The sequence below is a fragment of the Bubalus kerabau genome, chromosome 1, assembly GCF_029407905.1.
Source record: "Bubalus kerabau isolate K-KA32 ecotype Philippines breed swamp buffalo chromosome 1, PCC_UOA_SB_1v2, whole genome shotgun sequence".
Taxonomy (NCBI): domain Eukaryota; kingdom Metazoa; phylum Chordata; class Mammalia; order Artiodactyla; family Bovidae; genus Bubalus; species Bubalus kerabau.
Genome location: NC_073624.1, coordinates 36,044,880 through 36,069,401, shown reverse-complemented (window position 1 = coordinate 36,069,401; position 24,522 = coordinate 36,044,880). Strand labels below are relative to the sequence as shown.

The 24,522-nt window shown below is 37.3% G+C and overlaps 1 protein-coding gene across 11 annotated transcripts in view; it reads left to right on the top strand.

The window, feature by feature from the left end:
• SOX5 (SRY-box transcription factor 5) overlaps nt 1-24,522 on the top strand; it is a 1,162,090-nt gene that overhangs the window by 383,863 nt on the left and 753,705 nt on the right. For all 11 annotated transcript variants that reach the window (XR_008711737.1, XR_008711736.1, XM_055571976.1 and 8 more), the window contains one exon: nt 15,768-15,828. The gene's annotated coding sequence lies outside the window, so the exon portion shown is untranslated. The remainder of the gene's footprint in view (nt 1-15,767; nt 15,829-24,522) is intronic.

The window sequence follows — 24,522 nt, the reverse complement described above, 5'->3', positions numbered from 1 at the left end:
GATTATGATGATTAAAAGAGAGCAGGAAAAGGGGACAACCGGACAATACTGGTTTTTCCACTTTGCTGTGACTAAATTAATTACATGGGCTTGATTAACCATTAATTTTTAGCAGTTCTTAAGTGAACCACTAATTGTCGCAGTGCCATAGAGAAGGCAGGCCAGAGGTACTGCGTAAGCTGGGGGAGGCCGCCGCACAGACCAGCAGCCAGTGCCACACACACTGGAGCTGCGCAGAATCCGAGAAACCATGAGATCTGCATGGAAATGAAGGAGGAATATTCAGGGTGCTTTGGTGGTGTGTGTGTGTGAGAGAGAGAGGGGGAAAGAGAGAGAATATTTCTGCAAAGAAAGGAAAATGCCAGTACTATATAGCTCTACGCAGCCAGCTTGCAGGGTTGAGTTGGCATTTGGCAACTTGGTAGCGGCTGCCAGTGTGTGTGTGGTGGGAGAAGAGGGAATAGACAACAAGAAAAACACATAGAGCTTAAAAAAAGATGTAAAATGATTCACTTCATGCCATATGGACAAAAATGTTGTCACAAAAATAAGGCCAAAAAATAGTGCCAGGTTAGACTTTTAGTTCAAAAACATATGTATAATCATCCCCATGAACATGAATTTTAATTAGTATTTTGATAGAGAGAAACCAGATATTTTTTTAACCTGCTCTGTTCTTGTTTTCTGTTCCTCTCCCAGTTTTAGCCTCCATTAAACATTCATATACTGTATGTTTTGTGTCTGTATGAGGAAAATGCCTTATCCCTGGATTGGTGGGAATGCAAACATCTTGGTTTTCTGTGGCATACAAAATATCTTCCCAGTGGCGCTCGCAAGCAGACACTTATCACAGGGAAATCTAGAGCGCTCTCTGAGCCCTGGGTACACCGGGAAGGAAGGAAGCCATATGCCTTTTCCCTTTGTCAATGGAGGCATCTGCACCCATTTGGTTCCCCAGATCCGTTCTTCACACCCGTCCACATCTCGTCTCTCTGGGATGCCTTTTAAAAAAGAAATAAATTCAGTGTATGTACATATCACGATGTGACAGGGCAGTTCCAGAGAAAAACGGATGAGATGGTGACTTTAGAACCCTTGAAAAATGGGGCATGTTACCTTATTGATGAATAAACTTAATAAATGTTCACACTTTATTATTAGTTACATCTCCACCTATTCCTAAAAGGGATTGGAGATGACAGTACTCATCGGAAGAGACTGTGTTGAATCATCTTCCCTTAGCAAATTCTTTCCCACCTTAAATGAGGTGCCTCGATTAATGCCCTGCATGTGATAATGAGATGATGATATAACAAAATGCTTATATTAGCCATGATCTTGCTGCTTAAGGAGCCATTGACACAGGTTTTTTTCTCCCTAAAGGAAGAGAGGGGAGTCAGATACTTGAATTAAAAATGATGCAAGTGAATAACAAAATCTGGTATTAAAAATCAAATCTTGTTGTGAAAGATTTAACCTATTTCATCATCTTTATTCAAATCTCTGGGTTTTCCTTGAACATTAGCTGTACTTCATTCTACTCCATTCTACCAGGGGCTTTCCTGGTGGTTCGGATGGTAAATAATCTGCCTGCAATGCAGGAGATTCCTGCATTGCAGGTTCGATCCCTGGGTTGGGAAGATCCCCTGGAGAAGGAAATGGATACCCACTCCAGTATTCTTGCCTGGAAAATTCCTTAGACAGAGGAGCCTGGTGGGCTACAGTCCATGGTGTTGCAAAGAGTTGGACATGGCTGAGCGGCTTTCACTTCACTTCATTCTACTCCAAGGGCAAAGGTAAAATCAGTGGCAGTCTTAGGAAAGGTACATTTTACCATCCTCTGGGTTCTCTCGGGGATTTCTCAGACTTTTATTTTTTTGGCAAATACTAACACAACCATTCTTTTTTTCTTCTCTTTTTCTTCTTCTCCTCTGAGGAATCTCTGGTCTCTCCAGCAAGTGTGTGATGCCTCAAAGGCACTTGTCAAGTACATCTTCTTGCTGCTGGAAGTTTTCTCTGGACTTATTGTCTAACTTCTACTCTTCCTCAAAGCCATTAGTCATCATTCCTTTAATGGTTACAACAACAGGGGGGAATGTGACCACTGTGACCTCAAGCCACAAACTGAGACTCATGTCCATCCGTTACATCAGGGCTGCAGCAAAGATGACCTGAGCATTATTTATGCTGCTGCTAAATCACTTCAGTCATGTCCGACTCTGTGGGACCCCATAGACGGCAGCCCACCAGGCTCCCCGTCCCTGGGATTCTCCAGGCAAGAACACTGGAGTGGGTTGCCATTTCCTTCTCCAATGCATGAAAGTGAAAAGTAAAAGTGAAGTCGCTCAGTCAGGTCTGACCCTCAGCGACCCCATGGACTGCAGCCTACCAGGCTCCTCCATCCATGGGATTTTCCAGGCAAGAGTACTGGAGTGGGGCGCCATTGCCTTCTCCGGCATTATTTATAGGCTGCCTGATTTTTGGAAGAGTGGAACAAAGCTATTGCTAAATACATATGCCTGCCTTCAGAACAGTAGCTCAGGCTTATATTTCCTCGAGATTGTTTCCAAGCTTTAATGTCAGACGTTTGTTGGGTCCAGTAGATTCAATAATTCATTCACTCATTCATTTATTCATTCATTCAATGACTACTTTCAAGCTCCTAAGATTCTAAATGTAAGGAAAGTTAAGGGTTGCTCCTTGCTACCTAGATGTTTGTACAAAAGAGAATGTTTTCTGGTTCTTATGTTTTTAGGATTTCTAGTGATTTAGATTACTTTAGCATATCAAGAAAGTCTTGTGAAACAAAGAAAAATTTAGAAAAGTTCTAAAATTCATTTTCTGTCCCTTCATATAAACCAAAACTATTTCATGGTTGTTTTACTCATGAATATCTATATTCAAGACTAGGAATAAATTTGAGCTCCAGTAAAAGCATCAAAGTTAATTCAGGCTTCCTAACTGTACTCCTCTCCCATGTCAGAAATGTGATATCAGTTGACACCAGCTGAAGTAGATCAAGGCAACCTCCTGACCCACCAGTGGTTTCTTGAGAATTACATGAGGAGTTAACAAGATTATTTCAGTTTATTAATTGTAACATTATTTGCAATTCCAAATATTAGAAATAACCTAAATCCCCATTCATAAAAGACCTGTTTAATAAATTAAAGAATGTCCATACAAGTAGCATGCAGTTCTAAAAAATAATGTGGAAGGTTTCTATGCATGAACATGGAGACATTTCTAGAATATATTTAGATAAAACTTTTTTGAAACTTCAAAGATTGGAGACAATATGCTATTTTTTGCATTAGAAAGAAGGGCAAATGAGAATAAATACATATATTAGCTTATTTTTACAAAAAGAAATACAGGAAGAATAAGCCAGAATTAATGAAAATAATTGCATATAATGTGTTGGAGGGAATAAACAGAAGTGATAGAGATGGAACTAAGTCTCCTAAGATCTTCCCAGGTGGTACTAGTGGTAAAGAACTGCCTGCCAATGTAGGAGACTCAGAAGACGCTGGTTCAACCCCCAGGTCCTGAAGATCGTTGGTCAGGAAGGTTCCCTGGAGGAGAAATGGCAACCCATTCCAGTATTCTTGCCTGGAAAATCCCATGGATAGAGGAACCCAGTGGGCTACAGTCCATGGGGCTGCAAAGAGTCAGACATGACTGAGTGTGCTCACACACACACACATACATACTCACACATGGGAGTTACCTGTATATACAGTTTTGGCTATGCAAATATCATATATATTTAAGAAATAAAATTTAATCAACAAGGATGGAAAATATGTATGATATTAGTTACTAACATTGATGGAAAGCTGAATGGTGATCATTGTTGACGATACTTTGGACCATTACTCTACTAGAGGACAAACAGAAAGTGAAGGGGGAAGCATTTAAGAGATTGATACTTACTGAATCATAAATATTACTGCTACTTTCCTATTTAATCTTCACATTTTATTTGTCTTTAATTTCTACAACTAATATGGGTACATTTTCCCTTTCTCATATTACTCCTTTTGTCAAGAGAGGAGAATAAGTGAAACTATGATTATGTTCTTTGCAGCAGAGTGTGGAGAAGCTCTATATAGTCAGTAAAAGCAAGAGTCAGAAAAAGCGAGATCTGACTGTGGCTCAGATCATGAGTTCCTTATTGCAAAATTCAGGCTTAAATTGAAGAAAGTAGGGAAGACCAGTAGGCCATTCAGGTATGACCTAAATCAAATCCCTTATGATTATACAGTGGAGGTGATGAATTGATTCAACAGATTAGGTCTGGTAGACAGAGTGACTGAAGCACTATGGACAGAATTTTGTAACCTTGTACAGGAGGTAGTGACCAAAATCACCCCAAAGAGAAAGAAATGCAAAAAGGCAAAGTGACTGATTATCTCAGGAGGCTTTACAAATAACTGAGGAAAGAAGAGAAGCACAAAGCAAGGGAGAAAGGGAAAGATATACCCGACTGAATGCAGAGTTCCATAGAATAACAAGTAGAGATAAGAAGGCCTTCTTAAATGAACAATGAAAAGAAATAGAGGAAAACAGTAGAATGGGATGTACTAGAGATCTCTTCAAGAAAATTGGAGATATCAAGGGAACATTTCTTGAAAGGACAGGCATGATAAAGGGCAAAAGTGGTAAGGACAGAAACAGAAGAGATTAAGAAGTGGCAAGAATACACAGAAGAACTGTAACAAAAAGTTCTTAATGACCTGGATAACCACAATGGTGTGGTCACTCACCTAGAGCTAGACATCCTGGAGTGTGTAGTCAAGTGGGCCTTAGGAAACATTACTTTTTCCATCTGATGCTAAGAGCCAACTCATAGGAAAAGACCTGGATGCTAGAACAGATTCAAGGCAAAAGGAGAAGAGTTTGGCAGAGGATGAGATGGTTAGATAGCATCACCGACTCAACAGACATGAATTTCAGGAAACTTTGTGAGAGTGGAGGACAGAGGAGCCTGGTATGCTGCAGTCCATTATGTTGCAAAGAGTTGGACAGACTTAGTGACTAAGCAACAGTAGTTTTATCAACCTTGGCAATAATTTGAATCAGTGATGTGATTTCATATCATGTACTCTGGGACAAGGTCCGGTACAGAATCAGGGCATATATTTTGCCAGTGTCTAAGTCATTGTGACTGTTAACAGTGTAACCCATTATTGAAAGTATTACTTGATTCCTGAGTCATATTGTTTTTTCTTTTTAATTTGTACTTACAGCACAAACAATGCTAGTAATATACCATTTTCTACTAAAACATGAGTAGCTCCCTAGGAGTTCAACATGCTTTACAAGTTAATCCTTTAGGAGTCAAGAAAGTAGAAATTATTAAAACTATTTTGAGAAAATTAAATATGCCTATGGAAAGGAAGAAGAAAAAATATCTGATTGTTTCTTATTTATTCAACCCGTTGGTTTTCCAGTGGTTCAAAGTATTAAAGCAAGTTTTAAAAGTTTGCTAGCATCTGCCCTGGATGATTCTGATTCTACATGTTCATGTGGGCTATTTTGTAAACAAAGATATGAAGATGTGTTTCATTTTAAAATTGGTTTTTATGGGGCCTACTTTAGGCAATGGATTTTTAAAAAATTCCCCACCCTCGCTTTGATTTTGGCAATGGGTAGATATAGGTATAGTTTCTCCTTATCAACTCTTGATCCTGATGTTCCTCCTCATCTGAGGGAAGCAAAGGAAGAAGGGTTCTCTATGAAAAATCTTGATGTTCACTTTCTTTATCTATAGTATTTGTGTTCAGTGGAATAAAATTTTATGAGTACCTACTGTGTGTCTTGCATAATTCATTAAGGACTTGAGTCATGTTTTTTTAATCTAATGACATTCTGTTTATAAAGGTAAAATTTCATAGAATTTCACACAGTATAAGCAGACCAAGGATTAAATACACATAGTGGATAAAAAGCTGGAAGATAATAGAATGATGTATAGAGTGAGCACCCTGTATGTTTCTAATGAGAATGAAAGGAATTTTAGGAAGCCTAAGGAGACTCTGGGAAGGTAAGGTTTTAGTTATAAGTCAATGATCACGTTATTAAAGAAAGTCGTACCATTGTGCTTATCAGTGCTTTTCATCATGCAGTGACATAGTGAAAAAAATAATGAAGTGGAAAAGTCAGTTCCCCATATCAAAAGATCTGAAATATAAGTGCTCCCAGCCAAAGAAGGCAAGATCTGGAATTTTTTAAAAATGTGGATATATAGAATAAATATGCAACCCTCCTGATAATGTTGGCTGATGAAATGAAATTCACCAACTGTAATTCTGGCACAGACACACATGGTGCTGCATGCACACACGCACACACACACACGCACACACACACCACACACACACACACACACACACACACACACACCCTCTGCATATCCTTAATCATTTGCTATCTTATTTACATTTCATTTACTAGAGTAAATTCTATCATTTGAACTTTTAAAAAATATATTTCAATATTACTTAGGGAAGAATAAGAAATAATGTGATTGGTTTTCAAATAGCTTATTACCATTCAGATACTCTCAAGCTAAATTATATTAGGAAAAAAAAAAGGAAGAAACCCTGTTTCAGCTTCCAAAACATTCTAAATGGAGACTTAGCTCTAAGTAATCAAAATTGCTTTAGTTGTGCAGAGCGGCATTAAAAGCCTTGTCCACTAATTGAGTGAAGCGGCACCTCTGGAGCAGTCTTGTCCCCTCATTAGATGGTCTTGCAGGCACTGTTTGTCATCCTGGGTTGCTGGGCTCAATCTAACAGTACCGCTGGCTCAAATTAATGGTAATTCATTATGACACACTATGTCCTTCCCCTCAAACAACAATGCGAAGCCTGTAGGGCATCTGTCGGCCACTGGTACTTACTTATCATGTTCCTTCCCACTTTAGTTCAAGCAACCACCTTTGTATGAACCTTCTGACTTCTTTCGCTAACTGGTGATTGGAGATGGAACTTGACTGAAGAATTACATTCAATTCCCCTCCACTAATGTTATTGAGAATAAGAGGGTGTCTAACAATAGGCTGGAAAATGATGCTGTGTTCTGAAGGAAGCATGCATTTGTACCTGTGTGTATAGAGACTTCTGTTGGAATACAAATACCTCCCCTGTAACAAATCATAGGGAATATTGATAGAAAATATTGAAGCAGAATGTTCCTAAGTGTGGTATAAATCCAAAGAGAATAAAATTGTTCTAAGTATATGGGTTTGGTGATTTAACACATTTAGAAAGAATCTTCAGATTTATGCGATGAGCATTGCTGTTCAAAATGCTGCTTTTCTACTTTGGCAAGCAAGCAGGATGCTACTCCTAGGGATAAGTCTAGTGGTGATGCAATTGGACACTTCCTCCCAGCAACTCTAAATTGTATGTTTGCATCTATCAGTTATTGTGTTGATTCCGATCATTTGTTCTGTCTATGGAAGAATGACTCAACTCTACCAGTAAAGAGGAGCTGAACAACGTTTGAACACAGCTTTTCTCTGAAATCCTTAAATGGCCCATGAATGTAGTAAAGGTTGCATGTATTGACTAGTTGACTCCATAGGTTGGAATTGGTGGTTCATAGTCCATATGGGGTACAGGAGAGTTGTGGCACTCACTGTTTTCCCAAGGCAGTGTCTAATCTCACTGTAGGGCATCTACTCCAAGCAACGTGGGCCTGGTGGGATTTTAACAGCATTAAAAGCCTGCCTCCTCACACACCATGTATTGTTCTAAATCCCACAATTAAATTCATTCCTTTGGGTTATATATAAAAAAAAATGACAATTTTCTTGATATAATCAAATTGCATATACTAGTTAATAGACTACTGTTAATTAGCAGCCATTTATTCATTTATTTATCTAATGTTTATTTCTGTTAACTCTATTCCTTCGTAAAATACACTTCATAAAATGTAACAAAATCCATCAGTTCAGGACTGCTCATTATTTCATTTCACAAAATTCTTTGCATAAAATATAGACATATCTGCTTTTACATAGCAGTTTTTTTGCTTTTCTTGACTGAATGCCTGCTTTCTTTACCAGATCAATTCCATACCTGGTCTTCATAATTTCAGTGAAGAACAGAACTCACACTCATATCCAATCCATTTGCAAATCCTATCTCTAAAAAAATATGTATTCTAATTTACCACTCTCGCTTTAGCTCAAGATGACATAAAGTATGGAATATTAAAACAGACTCTCCACTACCATGGTCTGTTCTTAAGAGAGCTTTGGAAATAAGTGGGGCCATTTTTAGTTGTCAGAATTTCTGGGGATTACTACTGGCAGTAGGTGAGCTGAGCTTAGAGATGCTAAATGACATGCTGTGTGCTTGAAGGTCAGGACAGAGGGGAGCTGGCCACCCAAAATGCCAGTAGCAATTCTACTGAGAGATACTGAGCCCATTAAAAACTTTAGCCATAGAATATCCTACTTCTGTTCAAACCCCTCCAAAGACTGCTAATTTTTCTAGGAATAAAAGCTGATATCTTTCCAATGGCATATAGGCCTGACACAGTCTGTCCTTTCCCCTGCCTCACTTATCTGACCTCATTTCTCCATACTCATTCATCACTCATGGCACTGCAACCACTCTGACAATAGTCATGCCAGCATGCTTTTCCTGTTGACTGAAAGTTCCTTTTCTGACATGTACCTCTCACTCCCTCACCTCTGTATTCAAATGTCCTCTTTCTCAGTTACTCTGCTTAAAACTGTGACTCCTCCTCTCAGATTGCTACCCACAGCTGTTTGTCTCCAGAATACTTGTCAGAATCTAATACTTTATGTTACATTCTTGTCTATCTTCCCTCACCAGACTATGAGCTGCATAAGCGATTCTTGTCTGTTTTGTTCCATGCTACTATTACATTGCTTAGAATAATGTTTGGCATGTAATAGGTGCTCAATGAATAGTTTTTGAATGAATGAATTTAAACTCATATCAACCTTGAGCAGTATTGTATTAAAGAAGTGGATATATAAAAGCTGAGATGTCGGGGACTTCTCTGGTGGTCCAGTGGTTGATAATCTGAGTTTCCAATGCATGGGGCACAGGTCTGATTCCTGGTTGGGGAAACTAAAGATTTCACATGTACTGGTACCATAAAGCATAATTAAAGTAAAAAACTAAAAAATGAGAGGCTATTTGATTTGGCAAGAGACATATAGCTTAGGAAAGAGATAAATTTGCATCTGTTTCTAAGTACATTTGTTTATTCATCTTCTAAGTATTTCTTGAACTCCAGTTTAAATCAGGCACTGTTCTAGGTGCAAAAAGTAAAGCAATAAACAAAATTGGCAAGGTCATTAAAAGAAAAAAAAACAACAGTTTTAGAGATGCTAAATTCTATGCAGCAAATAAAAGGAAGAATGGATAGTGACAGGTGGTGGGAGAGTGCCTCCAATTTTTGTACTTTTCCCAGTTTAATCTGACTAGCTCACATCCATGTTAGTAACAATTACTTTGTTTGATACATTGGCCAGCACTTGAAAAGGCAATAGGGAACTGATACATGGACAAGTATCTTTTGAAGTTATCTATATGGTCTATGGAGAAGGCAATAGCACCCCACTCCAATACTTTTGCCTGGAAAATCCCATGGACGGAGGAGCCTGGTGGGCTGCAGTCCATGGGGTTGCTAGAGTCGGACACAACTGAGCGACTTCACTTTCACTTTTCACTTTCATGCATTGGAGAAGGAAATGGCAACCCACTCCAGTGTTCTTGCCTGGAGAATCCCAAGGAGAGGGGAGCCTGGTAGGCTGCTGTCTATGGGGTCGCACAGAGTTGGACACGACTGAAGCGACTTAGTAGCAGCAGCAGCATGTGGTCTATTCCGAGAAGGCGATGGCACCTCAAGAAATTTTAGTTGAAGTATAGTTTACTTATAATACTGTATTATTTCAGGTGTAAAGAGAGGAATAGTGATTCAGTAATTTTGCAAACTATATTCCATTATAGGTTATTATAAGATAATGGCTATAATTCCCTGTGCTATACAATATATCCTGTTGCTTATCTGTTTTATACATTGTAGTTTGTATCTGTTAATCAGTTCAGTTCAGTCGCTCAGTTGTGTCCGACTCTTTGCAACCCCATGAATTGCAGCACGTCAGGCCTCCCTGTCCATCACCAATTCCCAGAGTTCACTCAAACTCAGGTCCATCGAGTCGGTAATGCCATCACATACCCCTAATTTGTTACTCCCCCTGCCTTCTCCCCTTTGGTAACAGCAAGTTTATTTTCTGTATCTGTGAGTCTGTTTTCATTTTGAATATTTGCTCATTTGTATTTTTGTAGATTCCACATATAAATGATACCATACAGTGTTTGTCTTTTTCTGTCTGACTTATCTCACCAAGTATAATATTTTTTATTACATCATCCACATCACTGCAAATTACATGGCTGAGTAATATTCCAGTCATCTTTTGGGGCATTTTGGTTGCTTTTGTGTTTTAACTATTTTACATAGTGCTGCTGTGAACATTGAGGTGCATGTATCTTATCCAGTTAGTCTTTTCCTTTTTTTCCCAGATATATACCCAGGAGTGGAATTTCTGGATCATACGGTAGTTCTGTTTTTAGTTTTTTGAGGAACCTCCATAGTGTATCCATAGTGGTTGCACCAATTTTACATTCTCACCAACAGTGTACAAGTGTCCCCTTTCTCCATACCTTTCCCAACATTTGTTATTCATAGACTTTTTGATAATAGCCATTCTGGCAGATGTGAGATGATACCTCATTGTTATCTCTGCCACATGCTGACCATGTGACTATGAGCAAATGAGTCTCAGTGTCCTCGTTTGCTATGTGCTAATTATGCACATTTCATAGAGTGGTTGTGAAGTAAAGAGCCAGTGTAGATAAAGTGTCTAGTGGATAAAAATAAGTTAGTTATTTTTTTAAAGTCTTGGTTAATATTTAGAAAATAGACCTGGATGGAGTACTCCAGTGGATGTCTGTGTTCTGGGGAGGACTATGGGGTTATTAAAAGGGCACTAGGTGCCAACTCAGAACCTTTTCAAAGCTGTTTTATTGGCACACTTAAATAGCAGTATACACTTTGTATAAAAGTTTTGATATTCTATTTAGTAACCTTTTTGTTACTATGAAAGTTATAGAATTTATTGGAAAAATGTTTAAAAATGTAAATTAGCAAAAGAAACTAAGAAACTTTTCTATTCTAAAACTATCATTGTAACATTTTGGCATTTCTTTTTTGAGTTCGTTTTGTATCTTGTATGTGAGCCTGGGTGTGTATCATTAGTTATATAAACTACTGATCTTCGGTCTATTAACCAGAATTAATCTTTCAGAACATTAATATTTTGGAACAAAATTAGTGTTTAGAAACTTTTGGATGCTGGAGTCAAAGGAATTTGTATTTGAATCTGGGTTCTGCTAATTATTAAGCCTCTTTTCCTCAGTAAATTAGTAAGGAGATAATCTGTAGTTAATTTAACCAATGCTCTATTGTTAGCCACTTTGACTCACTCTATTTTTATGTTGCTAATAATTTCTATATGAATATATTTGTGCATACCTTTTCTTGTTTTTGGAATTCTTTATTCAGTACGTATTTTCCAGAAATGAAATTACATATGAACGTGTGTGGGCTTCCCTGATGGCTCAGACCATAGAGAATCTGCCTGCAATGTGGGAGACCTGGGTTCGACCCCTGGATTGGGAAGATCATCGGGAGAAGGGAATGACTAACCCATTCCAGCATCCTTGCCTGGAGAATTACATGCACAGAGAGGCCTAAGGGGTTACAGTTCATGGGATTGCAAAGATCCAGACATGACTGAGCAACTATCACACTGGGATGAACATGTATAAGATTGCTGGTATAGATGATTCAAATATTTTTTCAAAAAATTTGGACCACTTTTAACTTTCAGTAGCCACACTTGAAAGTCCTATTGAAAGACTAATCTCTGTAGACTAATTTAAAAGTAGAATGCTTTCCTTTTATTATTGGTATTTAATCTTGACATGCTATTAATGTTATCTGTCAAGGAATAACCTATCAAAATATTAAATATCTTTTGTATCATCTTAACATAGACTTTTCAAGACAGATGTGGGTAATTTTCCTTTTAAATGTGGGATTAATGTGTTAATGTGCCTTTGCTTTATCTATGAAATTTTTTAAACTTGCTTTTTTGATTTATAATTTATATACTATACAATCCACTAATTTAAAAGTGTGCAATTAAGTGTTTTTCAGTAAATTTAAGGAGAAGTTCAATATTACCACAATATAACTTTAGAACATTTTCCTCTAACAAAAAGAAGCTACATATTCATTAACGTACTCCCCGTTACTTCACAAGTCTCTTCTCCCTGTAACTCTAAGGAACTGCTCATCTGCTCAGTGTCTTTATAAATTTACCTATTCTGGACATTTCTTAAAAATGAAATCATACAATGTGTGGTCTTTTGTTACTGGCTTCCTTCATTTGGTATAATATTTTCAAAGATTATCCATGTTGTAACATACTTCATTCCTTTATATGACTGAATAATATGCCACTGTATGGATATATTACATTTTGTTTGCTCATTCATCAGTTGATGGACATTTAGACTGTTGCCACATTTTGGCTATTCTAAGTGGGATTACATTTGAGTACAGGTTTTTGTATGGACATATGTTTCATTTCTCTGTGTATGAACATAGGAGTGGAATTGCTGGCTCATATGGTAACTCTCTATAACCTTTTGGGAACTGCCAAACTATTTTGCAAAACACTTGAAGAATTTCACATTCTTATCTGTGATGTATGTTTTTTCCAATTTCTCTATATCTGTAGCAGCACTTGTTATTATTTTTTTAAAAAAATAACCATCCCAGTGGATGTGACGTAGCATATCATTGTGATTTTGGCTTGCATTTACCTAATGTTGAGTATCTTTCATGTTCTAATCGACAATTTTTATACCTATTCTGGTAAAATGTTTATTCAGATTCTTTGCTTATTTTTTAATTGGTTTGTTTGACTTTTTAACGTAGAGTTGTAAGAGTTCTTTCTATATTTTGTATACAAGTCCTGTATCAGATCTATGATTTGTAAATATTTTCTCCCATTCCGTAGGTTACCTTTTCACTTTCTTGATGGTGTACTTTGAAACAAAGATTTTGTATTTTGATGTAGTTCAATTTATCAATTTTTTTCTTTTGTTATTTATTTTATCTGTGGGTGTTATATGTGAAAAATCATTGCCAAACTCAGGGTTACAAAAATTTATGCTTTCTTCTAATAGCGTTATTATTTTTAGTTCTTACATTTATTTATATGATTCATTTTGAATTAATTTTTATATGATTTTGAAGTATGAATCTAATTCCATTCTTTTAAATACGGATATCCAATTTTCCCAGGACCATTTGTTGGAAACATGATTATATTCCAATGTGTTCATCATTCCAATCAATCTGATGCTAACTATTTAGAGTTAGCACCAGATCTCACAAGCTAATGGGTGAGGTCCCCAGATAGACTACCCTTACTTCAGAAGACAGCTACAAGTGGGGTCCCCAGGCAAGGGAGACTTTTCCCAGGGTGAATTGGATATAGACTTAGGAATCCCATGACACTTCTTCAGGCTCAGTAATGCACTAGAATGATTCATAGAATCCATGAATGTGCTTACTTATGATGACTTTTATTGTAAGGGATTCAGATGAACAGAAGAGGTAGAGGACACGTCTAAAAGGGTTTTGGTGCACGAGTCTCTGTCTTGCGGAGGCAGGGTGTGCCATCCTCCTTGAACATCATTCTGTTCACCAGGAAGGAAATTCTGAGACTGTTGTTTGGAGCTTTTATTGACATAGTTATAGATGTGTTTTGGCTTAGTCATTGGTCATGTCATTACACTCAGTCTCCAGCCTCTCGGTCTCCTCCCCCTAGAAGTCAGCGTAGGGGAGAAGGTCAGGGGTTGGGGGTGGGAGGTGTCTCAGTGTTCCAGCCCTCGAATCACTTGCTTGCTTTTTCTGATATGCTACCCCAGCCTGAAGCAGTCTGGGAATCCTCTTAAGGGTCATGTCACTAGCATAATGAAGTCATACCTATCACTCAGGGAATTCCAAGGGTTTTCAAAGCTGCCTGTCAAGAACCAGGAACAAAAACTAGATTTATTTATTTTTTGTCATACCGTAACTGTTCCCTACCTTTCTCCCCGCCCCCCCATTGAATTGTCTGGGCAAGTGTGTCAAAATTGATTGACCATAAATGTCAAGGTTTGTTCCTATACTCTCAATTTTATGCCGTTTATCTGTATTTGTATCCTTATACCAGTACCACACTGTCTTGATTACTGTAGCTTTGGCTTTAGTTTAGAAGTTGTGAAGGATGCATTCCCAAACTTTTTCTTCTTTCATAGGATTGTTTTAGGTGTACTGGATCCCTTGCATTCCGTATGAATTTTAAGGACAGTCTGTCAGTTTTTACCAAAAAGACCGGCTAAAATTTTGATAGAGATTGTGTTAGATACACTGATGAATTTGCAGAGTGGAGGGAGGAGGGTTCAGGATGGGGAGCACATGTATACCTGTGGCGGATTCATTCTGATGTTTGGCAAAACTAATACAGTGTTTGAGGTTTAAAAATAAAATAAAATAAAAAAAAAAGAATATTAACTTTTCTGATCCATGAATGTGGGATGCATTTTCATCTTTCTTAGATATTCTTTCATTTCTTTCAGTAGTGTTTTAGTTTTTAATATACAAATCCTCCACTTATTAAATTTATACTTAAGCATTTTACTTTTTCATGTTATTGTAAGGGAAATGCTTTCTTGATTTTATTTTTGGAGTGTTTATTACTAGTACATACAAATCCAATTGACTTTTATGTATTGATCAAGTGTCCTGCAACCTTACATTAGTTTTAATAATGTTCATTACATTTAATCATCTTTTAAAAATAAAATATCAATACTTAGGATTTTCTAGATAAAAATAACATTGACTACAAATAGAGATAATTTACTTTTTCCTTTTCAATCTGGATGCGATTTATACCTGAACATAGCCTCCCTTTTAATCTTGAATAGAAGTGATGTGAGTGGGCACTATTGTCTTATTTCTGATAGCAGGGGAAAATCAGTCAGTCTTTTACTACTAAGTATGATAGTTGTGAGGTTTTCATAGTTGCTCCGTATTAGGTTGAGGAGTGAAAGTGAAAGTCATTTAGCTATGTCCAATTCTTTGCGACCTCATGGACTGTAGCCTGCCATTCTCTTCTCTTCATGGAATTCTCCAGGCAAGAATGCTGGAGTGTATAGCCAGCCCCTTCTCCAAGGGATCTCCTTAACCCAGGGATCAAACCCAGGTCTCCTGCATTGCAGGCAGATTCCTTACCATCTGAGCCACCAGGGAAGCTTTTTGAATGTTTATTTCATGAAAGGGTATTGGTATTTGTCAAATGCTTTTCAGCATCTATAGAAGTGATGATATGGTTTTATCTTTTATTAATATAGTATTAAATGTGTTATATTATTTGATATTTAGATGCAAAATCAACTTTGCATTGTTAGGATAAATCTGGTCTAGAAAAAAGTTTTACAGTGAAATTACTTAATATTTCTTCCAAAGTTATGTAGTAGAAATCTTCTTTAATTCCCTTTGTAAAGTTTATTTTTTTTCACCTGAGTATTTTTGAAATTATTTTGATTTGTCACTAAATACATTTCTTTCTTTTTTCTTTTTCTCAGCATTGCAAGAAGTAGATAATATCAAGGACATCAGGAGTGGGAGAGATTGGAGACTCAGCAGGTCAGGATATTACATTATCATTTGCTGATCATTCTTGTCATTAATTTTGCAATTTTTTATCTCTTGCCACTTGTTTATTTCTTATCTGTGCTTATTTGGTGTGGTCTTCAGTGTTGCAGCTACCTACTGGAGCCTTTCTATAATAGGTCCAGCACTTGGGCCTTCTCTTTTTAAAATTTGAAGGTAAAAAGTAATTTGAAGAGATTTTCAGGAACAGAGGAAATTTTCTTACCTAATAAGATTCAGAGTTACCCTGATTTCTGTTATCTATCTTATGTGAATATTATTTGAATAGTTTTGAAATGAAAACTTTTCCATGACTTTTCCAGAAGGAAAACCTTAAAACATATAAAATGTCATTACTTATGTAATTGTAATGGGAGAACACTTGGGTCATGAAAGTCAAGTTTCCTTTCTTTTCTGTTGTATTCTCTCGGTGCAAGGACACCTCTAAGAACTCACAATATTCTTAGAGTCTGTTTACTAATGCTAATTTTAACTACTGAGTGTTGGCTGCCATATATAAAGTGAAGGTTAATTAAATAATTTCTCTGTAGATAGAACAATCTCAATAGTCAAAGGGTCTACTGTGGGCTTTTGTCATCTAATGTGGAAAGTTTAGGGTAAGTCACACTCCTCAGTAAGCTGGGCACAGCCATGTTGGTCTCTGCAGTCCCCATGGTCCTGAGAGTCACCATGAATGACTGACGACTTGTGATGACTGATCTCTTGCTTCAGGGAAGCCTCCCTGTGGTTGTCTTAATCAGTGGTGATAAGTCTTGCTACTATGGCTTAGTTATTTATAGAAGCTTGGGGGTCCTCTCTTATAAGCCCTCCAGTGTTACCACTTCCACAAGTCTCCTGGAGTTTGACTTAGTGTCTCCACACCCAGGTCTCCTGGAGAGCAGCTACCAGTATTTTTTTTCATGTTTCATCACCCAGATAAATGAGTTTGTTCTTCAGTCTGATCACATCTCTTCAAGTGAAATGGTTTATTCAGAATGGAGCTCAGCTTAAAGTTCTTCTGCTTGGATGCTTCAGAGATTTAGTCATTTTCTAGCATTAAGAACTAGACAGATTTTTATTATGTATCTTGTGAGAATACCACCCTCCAGCTTAAAGGAAAGATAAAATTGCAAGTGCATCTTGATGCATCATATATACTCAGATCTCTGCTCTTAGCTAAATTAGGTAAGAGTCCTTCAAAAAGCTGTGTTTACAATGATATGCCCAAGAAATTGGGTTTATAAGTATGTCTGCAGTGATTCTTAAAGAGTTGAGAAGCACTTTTGGGTGATACTTTCATAAGGAGTTTTCTGGTAGTTAACATCTCTTGACTTTCAATCTGTAACTATCATTGGACTAAACATTAGAAAGAAGCATACTGAAACCCAACAGTGGTGAATTTTCTTGGACACTGGCTGTTATGTATATACTGACCTTAAGTTGAACACAGTTGTTGTTTGAGTTTTGCATGTTTAGAAGCAAAATCAAGAAGGAAGAGACAAATACCTCATAGATCCCTGATAGTCTTGAAGGATAGAGAGAGCCTCAGTCTAATTCACCTGTTTTACAAACCTACATTGCCTCCCACTGTCACGGGAAATATTAGTAGCAGAGATAAATCTGTGTTTCTTGACATGATGCAAATGTAGTGCATTGTGTGCTTTACAGCTGTGGAACTCAAAACAGTTCTGCACCCAACATTGTACACGCAGATAAGAAACTATCATCATCCTATGTCATCTTCACCAGTATGTATTTTGATAAGGAATGCCATTGATACTTGTACTTCACTTTGCACTGATATTCAAAGAACTCAAGAACATTGTTTTGTTTTGTTTTGTTTTTTTACTGCTGTGTCTCTGGAGAAGTTTCCTATTTAGTTGGATGAAATGAAAAGATGATCATTCATTCATTCATTCATTCATACAACAGAAGTTCCTTCCTTCCTGGAGCTTTCATTCTAGTGAAGGAACACCTAAAATGAAAATTTTAATGTATATGTTAATAGGGATACATACTAAGGAAAAAATAAAGCAGAATAAATACAGAATGATGGGAGACTATCCAATACCATGTCTAGGGAAAGCCTTTCTGCTAAGGAGAGAGTGGAGCACAGACCTGAGTGCCGCATGAGAGGGGGAAGTGTTTAGAGATATGAGTGAAGATATACAGTCATTGGGAAGAGCGAGTATACGGAGCATGCTTGCTATGTTGAAAGATTGTCAAGAAAGGTATTTGGAGAGTCAGAGGAGAGTAAAGAGTGGACAAGTACAGTCAGAGGAGAGTGAAGAGTGGACAAGTAAGAGATGAGAAAGCATGATGTGATGTTCATTATATACGGTCTGGTAGACCGCAGCAGGATCTTGACTATTATTCTGAGTGAAATGGGGATCATTAAGGGGACTTTAGCCAATAAAAGGGCATGATGTGGCTTGCATGGTTTAAGGATCACTTGGACTTACAGGTTGGGTAAAACATTAAAAATTTTTTCTTTATCAGATCAGATCAGTCGCTCAGTTGTGTCTGACTCTTTGTATGAATATAAATTATGAATGAAAATAAACTTTAACAATGATTAGGGCAACATTATCTGATTATGCTTTTGACTGATGACTGTGTTCAAGGAGTTCATGTTAAATAGTATAGCTATCACTTTTTGTTTTTGTGTCCTTAATTTGTAAAATTCCTTTGATTTATAATCATGTTCTTGGGTTTTGTATAATAACTTATTGTTTCATAATAGGTGTATTAATGACAAGGATATATAATAGAAGTTTCTGTATCTTCTAAAGAAGTTTGTGTAACTTTGGTTAGCTGTTTTGCATAGAAATTCCATTTGTTTGTTGTTTTTAATTTAAACTGAAATTAGGTTGTGTAAGTCCATAAAAGTCATGAATTTTTATCTTCCAGTTGTAAGGGAGAATTTTTTTTGTTGTTGTTGGCAAAGTAATATCTCTGCTTTTTTTTTAATTTTTGAAAATTATGTTATGGTTTATTGTAATGATCACATGACCCATGAGGCTATTTATAAGAAGAAAATGTGGAATAGTTAAAAAAATGAAAACCTTCATAGGACATACAGGGCATGAATTCTGGAATCAGCTTTGAAACTTACCAGCCGGATGACTTAGGGTCTTTAACCTGTGTTTGCCTGCTAAGTGACCAGCACTGCTTCTCCCATAAGGAGAAGCTACCGTTATCTCTGCAGTTCCATTACATTTGTTGAACCAGTATGCACGGTGTGTAAATCAAATTTTGTTGAATTAGAAATCATGTTAGATGTGACCATTTTTAATATGAATGAGAAAAATAAGGATGCTTATGAATAACAGAGGAAATTGTTCATATTTATTTTCAGAAGAAATCAGAAAAGGTATGTTGACATTTGGAAGGCAAGGTTGTTTCTAAAATTCTCATTGCTGTCATGTGAAAGAATCAAAGTGAAAAGTGAAGTTGCTAAGTCATGTCCAACTCTTTGCGACCCCATGGATTGTAGCCCACCAGACTCCTCAGTCCATGGAATTTTCCAGGCAAGAGTACTGGAGTGGGTTGCCATTTCCTTCTCCAGGGGATCTTGCCAACCCAGGGATTGAACCCGGGTCTCCCGCACTGCAGGCAGATGCCTTACCTTCTGAGCTACCAGGGAAGCCCCCAAAGAATCAAAATGATTATTTAAAAAGGAATTTAGGAAGTAGGGTTGCCTTCTCCTAGCTGTCTGACAGCAGCAGTTTCCAACTGCCCAATGACTGTTTACTAGAAATGTTTCAGAATTCTGAGAAAGAAAAGAAAGAAAGTGAAGTTGTTCAGTTGTGTCCAACTCTGTGATCCCATGGACGGTAGCCTACCAGGGTCCTCTGTCCATGGGATTTTCCAGGCAAGAATACTGGAATTCTGACTTAGAATTCTGAGTCAATGCATGAAAAAGGTATTTTAAAACTATAAGTAGGAATATAAGCTTAGATTCTCATTATATAGCTATTAGAATATTCATGTAATACATGTATTTTGTTTTCATAAATGAATATATAAAATCTATTTTCTTATATATATATATTTATATATATCCTTAAAGTTTTAACTTATTGTCTCCATTTTCTTTCTTCCTTTTGCTCTTCAATCCTCTTCTACTTCTCTCATGCCAATCTTTGCTAAAGTCATCAGTAATCGCTTTTATACTAAATCCATGTGGTTATTATCAGTCATTATCTCATTTGGCCCTTGAGTTCATCCAACTGCTTGAATGACTTTCCACTCCACTTAAACTTTTTTCTCATTTGCCTTTTGCTGAATGAATCTTAGTTTCCAGTGTATCCCCAAAATATCTTTCCAAGTGTTTTGCTCATAGCACGTGCTAAGTGAATTTAGCTAGAAGATCCAAAACCAAATATTATAGTGTGAGACATAATGTCAAAAAGGCTACATAAGATCTGCAACCTGGCATTCTATAAGGGTTTATAGAAAAGATAAAGTTTCATAGACAAAACAGTATTTGAGCTGAATCTTTAAGGATGCGTGTGATTTTCCTAGCAGAGATGTTAGATACTGGTAGGGGTTAGTTAGTTAGTTGGTATATATTATACATTAATATACATTAATATATTAGCATATATTAGTATAATTATATATATATATATATGTATATACACACATATATATTAAGGTCCTGTTGTCTTAAGTGTCTTTTTCAGCTTGGGTTGGATACAGCACAGAGTATATACAAAAGGGGGATGGTGATTGTAAAGATATGGTGGGCTCTTTACAACATAGAGACTTTACAATTCAAAGTCTGTAAAGAGGACTTGGACTCTCATGCTAGTGATTAGACTTAGTTCAATAGGACTTGGGGAGCCATTAATTTTTTTTTTTTTTTGGTGATTTTCTTTTTTTTTTTTTTTTTAATTTTATTTTATTTTTAAACTTTACATAATTGTATTAGTTTTGCCAAATAGGGAATGTGGGTGGTGATTAGGTCTGTGCCTTGGATTAATTAACTAATATAGTGGCAGTATGAGGTTGATTGAAAGGGGAGAAGCTAAAAGGGGATGGTGGGCCATTATTGTAGTCGTTAAGCAAGAGATCCAGAAAGTCAGGACCAGGATGGTAAAACCTGGGGACAGATAGGAGCAGAAATCCTAAGATGGAATCGATAGTGCTAGATTTCCTGGTGCAATAAGGGATATATTTTAACCTTGAGTGATTGAAATAAAAGTTTTGCAATTCACTGGTACAGGAAATCCAAAAAAATTTTGTCTTTATGTATTTTTATTGATGGGAAGTACATGAATTGTTTTGAGTCTGTACCTTTGAAATATCAGTGTTGATATGTTGAAGATACTGGAACCAGGCAGAGGGGAGTTGAGGATGAAGCTCTATGAGATTAAACAATAGTAAAAGTTGCCTCCTTAGAAGAACAGTTTCGAATGAGGAAATAGCCTGAAAGACCAACAGTCTTGAATGCCATGTGGAATTTTGGAGAAGACCAAATGGAATGGTCGGGATGCAAAAAACTCTGATGTTTGACTTGTAGTTTTGCTGCTTGACAAACTAGGTCGTTCTGAAGTAGGCTTTGGTTTATTTCTTCATTTATTTTGGATCTCTGCACAAGTCCTGCCTGAGTGGTCTGCAAATCATAAACACTAAGTGCACAGTCAGTTGGCCCCTAGAATATAATCATTTCTGGATTATGGAACTTTTCTGATATATTGAAAATTGTTTAGGTGTTCCTTAATTTGTTGGTTCATTCATTCATATATTCTTCCTGAGTCCTAACCTGTGGCACACGTCCATCTTTTAATTATATTAAGTTTTCCTCTGTCCATTCTTGACTAGAATTTCCACTGGTTCAATTTAGCATATATTGTCCATAAGTTATAGGAAAAATGCTGATTGATTTAAATCTTGCCCATCTATAGAATCACACCATCCAGATTTGGAGAAGGACATGGCAACCCACTCCAGTGTTCTTGCCTGGAGAATCCCAGGGACTGGGGAGCCTGGTGGGCTGCCGTCTATGGGGTCACACAGAGTCGGACACGACTGAAGCTACTTAGCAGCATCCAGATTTCAGACGATGTCTGCTCTTCCTCAAGTTGGTTGGGGGAAGTGATGGAGAACATTACTTTTACATTTATAACAATAGGAAATACATTCATCGTGCTGATTCCCTTTGGATGCTTGTAGTGAAATACTTAACTCAGGAATGATGTAAATCATCCTCCTTAACAGTAGTTAAACACACTGATGGTACAGAGATCTGACAAACATAGCTATTATCATATGACTACCGAGAAGTTTTTGGACAGGCATGCCAGTTTGAAGAGGGGAGCTCGCTCCCTGAATGCTGAATGAGTGCTTGCCTGGGGTGTCCCCAGGAACAGGAGCTGACACAGGTGTTCAGCACAGTTGCTTACTGCTTCCCATCAAGTAGGATGGGGGGTTCTTAGCGCTGCTGGTTTGTGGCACTCAGCATATTTGGCAAGCAGTCAGCCCTGGCTGCGGATTTCCCTGGGGAAAATAAAAGCCACAGGGAAGTCATCAGTGTGACCTTCTGCTGGGTAGTTGGCACACTGCTGCTCCACAGGAAGGCTCTCAGTTGTCATTTTCTAAACGGGTAGATATCAGGTGCTGATGGAGGCTCTCCATTCAAGGTGGGAAGTGGTGAAGGAGAGAAAATATTGAACAGAAGCTTACCGAATAATTCCCAGTCATGAAGCTTAACACCAGCTGATCTGCTGATAAAAGGGATTGTTTTGTGTGTGGGGGAGGGAGTTTCTTTGGTTCTGCAAGCACAATTATAAGCTTTCCTATTTAAGTCTGACCCATCATATTGAAATGCTGTCACTAGTATCATTAGCAAGTAAAGTGTTGATAACATAGTCAAATGCACAGCAGAGTTCTGGCTCTTAAGTGTCTGGACTAACTCCCAATATTAGGAATAGGAGTCAAACTGCCATCACTTTTCCTGTGCTAACAGACGCCCTGCCATTAGCAGTCTGAAGGCAATTTTAATAAAATACATAGCCCTGCTGAGTTGGTCTCAAAAGATAAATAAGCAACGTAGAAAAGAAGCTTTTGTTTAAAAGTAATTATTTAAACTATGCATTACAGGTAATTTTCTTTTACCAGTAAGGCAAATGCTATCAGAATTTCAATAATGATTTGGTGGCACTTATCTAAATAATGTGATATTGTTGTTTCAAAGACTTAAAGCGTCACTTTATTTTCACATATATACAAAATGAGGGCAAATTGGATCCAGGTATCAAGTGCATGTGTTTTACAGTTTATATTACATTTTTTTTTTGGGTGAACAGTGTTGTATTCTTGGACAGATTTATGGAAATGTAACAAGCTGGTGATAGAGTTCTGGGAACTGCAGGCTTGACTTCCAAACACAGATTAGAACAGGAGGGCAAAGAACATCTTTTTATTTTTCCTTTTGCTGTCGGAAAGGGAATCACATTTCAGTTTTTTTTTTCTTTTTTTTTTTTAAACTCTTTTAATAGAATACTTGTACATAAACCACAGTCGCAAGGGTGTAATAAATGTGTGCCTGTATCAGAGGGGCAAAAGCTTTGTTTGCCAAAAGGTAAAGAAGTCTCAGAACGCTTTACCATTTAAACTACCTCCTTTCTTTCCCTTCTTAATAGTGACACGCTGGCCTGAGATCCATAATACAGAACTAGCTCTGGCCTTACAGAGGGCACAGTAAGAACTTACCTACATAAATGTGAAATGTAGAGCATGAGGAAGGTTCCTGTTTCTAAGTGCCAGTCAGGCAAAGGGCTTCCCAGGTGGCACTAGTGGTAAAGAACCTGCCTGCCAATGCTGGGGATTTAAGAGACAGACGTGGGCTCGATCCCTGGGTCAGAAAGCTCCCCTGGAGGAGGGCATGACAACCCACTCCAGTATTCTTGCTTGGAGAATTCCATGGACAGAGGAGCCTGGCAGGCTTTAGTCCATAGGTTCACAAAGAGCTGACGTATCTGAGCATGCATGCAGCCAGACGAATGTGCTTTAGACTGAGGCAGACCTCAATTCAAATCCCACTCAAATTCCAACTCTTTTCTTTTCATGATGTATCAGTTTTATCAAGTTATACAGCTTCTCTAAGTCTTTGTTTTCTCATCTATAAATTGGAAATAATAAAACCAACCTTGTCTGATTGTTACATGGACATAATGAGACAATACATGTAAAACGTTAAGGATGGTGTCTGGCAGAGTGAGAACTTGGAAAAGGTTTGTTTTAATTTGTTTGTTTTTATTTTTATATTAATGAACTTCTAACACACTTTTATCAGGAAGGTTACATGTTAAATATTGTGCAAGGAGTTGGGATAAATAGGTTGATCAACATATAGTCTCCACTTCAAAATTTAAATCTAATGCAAGACAGAAATGTTAGCAGGTAATTCAAATACGGTGTGCCTGCCACTTGTTGCTGTATGCTTATTGGTCTTGTGGACATAAAGGGGGCATGGCTTAATCTTGACCGTGGGAAAAAACTACTGTAAAATCTTTGTTTATTAAGCTTCTAAAGGGATGATGCTCTGTATTTCTACTCTGAGATGTTGTGGTCAAAGCCAACTATTTTTTTCCAAGAGTAATTTCCCAGCTCCTCCTTCTTTCTCTTCTTCTTTTACATTTATGTAAACTTTCTCTTTGATTGTTAGTACCATAGTTAGAT